Raw genomic sequence first — 4304 nt, 5'->3', positions numbered from 1 at the left:
GTCGCCGACGACTCTTTGGCATTCACGTCTTTTGATGTCGCAATTGGTCTCTGTATATGTATCTTTGTCGCAATCGGTCTCTGTATATCATCTCCATTGAAGATCTGGCAGAGAAACATCAAAGAGATTGTTAGGCTTCATCACATCTTCGATAGTCGCTTTCAGTCGGCGTTGCGTACGATGATGAACGGGTTTTAATGGTGCTCAAAGATGGTTGTGGCGTGAGATGATGAGCAGGAGGATTCGATTTTATTGATACAACCCTAGGTAGAAGATGGTGCTCAAAGATGGTGGTTGTGCGATGGTCGAAGATGGAGGATGAAGGAAGACGATGAACGCAAACAGTGGTGAAGAAGGTGGGGGTGTGCGGCCGGTTTTTTCAAAATAATTAGATTAGGGTTTTCTAGTTAAGTAGAGAGAGAGAGAGAGAGAGAGAGAGAGAGAGAAATTATAGGAATTTCTATTTAATTAAATTATATGGATTTCCTATTGTACCCTTCTTGCCATTTCAAAGTTACATATTTAGCACATCAGTTTTATAAATGTTCATAAATGGTCCAATTAATAATAGCCATAGATCTAATTATTTATAAGGTTGTGATCTGTTCTTGCGTTCTCAACCTTTTAGGTGTTCTCATTTGATCCTACTCCTATATATGTGGGTCAATCAAAATTAAATAAAAAATTAAATAATTAAATAAATAAATAAGGGTAATTTAGTCATTTGTTTAATAACTTCCAAAAATAATCCCTATAATCATGGTATCTCTCCAGTTTAAATCTCATTCCCCTCTTTATCTAAAAACCGATTTCTGAAAACCCTAAATTGAACAAATCGACACCCCCACCCTTGTCCCTCCAGCCGTCATTTCCCCTTTATTCCAGTCTGAATCAAGTTCCGATTCCGGATCGGAGTCGGACGACGAAGCTCAAGCTGCTCTCGAATTACAAACCCTAGAAACGGAGCTCTCAACAAGGAGCAGCGAAGCAGCGGCGCAGGTGAGTATAAAAACTATTGGGAGACCAATATGTTTCTCCAAACCGAAGAATTCGATAGGTAATCATACTAATTAACTAATCATATGATCTTCTCATTTTCTCTTTGTTGTTTAAACCCGAATCCATCGTTTTCTTCTGCAATTTCTGAAATACAGTTGGGGCGGATTGGAGGAAACATTTTCCGGCTACTGTGATTCAAGTTCGCCGGACGGAACTTAGTCGTCGGCGGCCTCCAAGGGAGGATTATTCAAGAGGAGATAATGAAACTAGAGTCTCAAAAATCAGAATCTGGGGTTTATGATTTTGATCAGGACACAGTGTTCATGTCAACGGAAAAATCAAAGAAGAAAAGGATTCAGCAATCTCCAGATACAAGTGATTCAAGGGCCTTTCCGATTGAAATTATTGAAGTAAGTCAAAGTCTTGAACTGTTTTTACGTACTCTCATGATTTTATCTCAAATTGATGATTGTGTTAAACTGTTAATTAACAGTTAAAAGTGTCATACGTAGGAGAGAAGATAGCATTGGTGAGTTTGAAATGCAGGAAAAGAAGAGACACGATGGTCAAGATTTGTGAGGTTTTTGAATCTTTGAAGCTCAATGTTGTCACTGCCAACATCACTGCTTTTCCTGAGACCCTTTTCAAGACACTCTTCATTCAGGTTTGCACTAGAAAACATACACTTCGGTGGTGTGTTCTTGACTGAAAACGAAGAAGAGAAGGAATGCAGGGGTGATTTTTCTTTTGTATTAAATATTGATTGTGAATCGATGCAGAAAAGAATAGAGAATGGAAGAGTGTTTATGTAGATGATTCAATGGATGATATTGGTGAGATTCCAATTCTATTGGAATGGAATCACGAATTCCAATTCTATTGGAATGGAAAGACGAATTCCAATTCTGTTGGAATCACATATGTTGATGCTTGAAGAACAGACCACAAAATTGAAACGGACCACATTATTCTTTTAGAATGTATTAGTCGTTGTTAGATTTTGATGTTTTCTTTCCCGTTTTGATTGTTTTTTAGTTTTATTCCTTAACAATAAATGTAATTATTAACAATTGTTACCCGTATTCTATAAGAAATAATGTGTTTTTTGTTTTTATTCTTCAATTGATTATTCAAAGATTTGTTATTCTACAAGAAGTTTTTAAATTCATGATTAAGAAATAGGTTCAAGAATATTTTTATTATTATGGTTCAAGAATATTTTTATTTTTGAATATACTCATAAACATATTCTGTCAGAATGTCCGAATTAAAAAAATTATAATACGTAAAATCGGATTTTTAAAATTAATAGAATCTATGATCCCTTAAGAAATGCAATTTTCCTTTATTAAATCTATATTAATTGACTAAATTACCCTTGTAATTAATTAAGATGATATTTTCAATTATATTTAATTCAATAATATATATTAATCACTTTCTTAAAATAAGTAAATTTGATTGGCCCACATTTATGCATACAATAACACAATAATTACTTTGAATAGAATAACCTAGACCTATATATATATATATATATATATATATATATATATATATATATATATATATATATATATATATATATATATATATATATATATATATATATATATTGTTTATTAATTTATTAACAGACAATAGGTATTTTTAGGATCCCTTACTCCCGGATTTGATGCTGCCTTACGTTAACTGGCTTGTTACGGAGTTCATTGATTCGTTGTCCTTTTAGGCTATGAGCATTAAAAACATTCACGTGGAGCCCTTCACTTAAACAACATATATTTAGTACGAGTTTTCATTAAATCACGAGTTACAATTATTTTGGCTCTAGTTTAAACATAAAAATTACCTTGGGTTTATTTTCATCAAGATTTTTGCATCATATGGAAATCTTTGTGGACAAAACCGGAATAAATTTGTTTTGTTAAAGATTCTTTTTGTAAATATAAGAGAGCATCATATATAATTTGAATCACTAATTTCTAGTTATTAATGCTTTTGTATAGATATTTGGCTTGGTTAAATTGTTTGGAAACAATTACAGAAATAGTAAACTGGTTATTTTTCTTGATATCGCATTGATGGTTGGAATAATCTTAAGTTGGTTTATTAGATTTCTTCCGCATTAAGCCTTCAATGACTATGGTAGAGGTTAAGGATGGGCCACACACTCGCCTAACGGGGTGTGGACACGAGTTCACGAAATGGCACGATGTATACGGATTTTATATTTTATTGGTGGTTGATGAACTTTTATTTATAGCATGTTCGGGTCGGATCTATTTGGACCGGTCAATACAAACAAAATGTTGACTTCATGGATAGACTCTCTAAACGTTCTAAATCTCGGGTCAGATCAGGTTGGAGTTACCTGATCAATATATACATGATCAATATATACATGATCAACATATACACATAGACTTTAGCTATATTTTAGAACTCTTTAGAAATCGGACAACCATTAGGTTTGAATTCAGGGTTATTTGAATACAAATTAGAACATGTGGCATGCTGTGGTAAGGTTGTAGGGGAACTAGAATTTTAAACTTTTGTATAAATAGGGGATATAAGTTCCATTTATTTAACACCTTATCATTCTATATCCGTCTCCCTTTGCGAATTTGCAACAAAAGATGATCAATCTATTTTAGAAAGACAAAATTGCAAGAATGGTCCCTGTGGTTAGGTCGAAATTGCCACTTTGGGCCAAACAGGTTTGGACTAGCACTTATAGTCCAAAGGTTTTCATTTTCTTGCCACTTTGGTCCACTTTACTTTAAACTTTTTTGTAATGACGATTTTGCCCTTGGATTTTGTTTTTTTAGTTTTTTTATTTATTTAAATAATTTTATAATTAAAATAAAAATCTAAAAATACACATCTCTTTCTTTCTCTCTCTCTCTCTCTCTCTCATTTCACAAACAAGCACACATATCCACCTTTAAGAACATGAAGAACGCCCGATACTCCCCTCCCATCTCTATCAAAGTAGATCCTTCGGTCACCACCGCCAAACCACCAAAAATATCAATTGTGCCCAGAAAAATCGAGCCTTCACACAATCACCATCATATTCATCTTCAATCGCCACGAAAAATCATCACCATCGAGAACCCATCATCCCCATCTTCCTTGTTCTTCCATTTCTCTTCTGATCAAACTGCAACTCAAAAAATATTAAGAAAGAAGAAGGTTGAAGAATTAGGGGTTGTGATAGAACAGAGAATTGTCGCCTGCGATCGAACAAAAAAAGGAAAAAAAATAAAGGGTCACTTTATTCGTCCTCTTAAGTGTGACCT

General features: G+C 33.7%; 1 pseudogene; it reads left to right on the top strand.

Annotated features, from left to right (window-relative positions):
* Nucleotides 1–274: 274 nt before the first annotated feature.
* On the top strand, nt 275–1811 carry LOC145130429 (transcription factor bHLH27-like; annotated as a pseudogene).
* Nucleotides 1812–4304: the final 2493 nt, after the last annotated feature.

This window comes from Lactuca virosa, chromosome 8 (genome assembly GCF_052849685.1).
Source record: "Lactuca virosa cultivar CGN04683 chromosome 8, Lactuca_virosa_CGN04683_v6, whole genome shotgun sequence".
In the NCBI taxonomy this organism is placed as follows: domain Eukaryota; kingdom Viridiplantae; phylum Streptophyta; class Magnoliopsida; order Asterales; family Asteraceae; genus Lactuca; species Lactuca virosa.
Note: the sequence above shows the minus strand (reverse complement) of the source record. Positions and strands in the feature narration are given on the sequence as shown.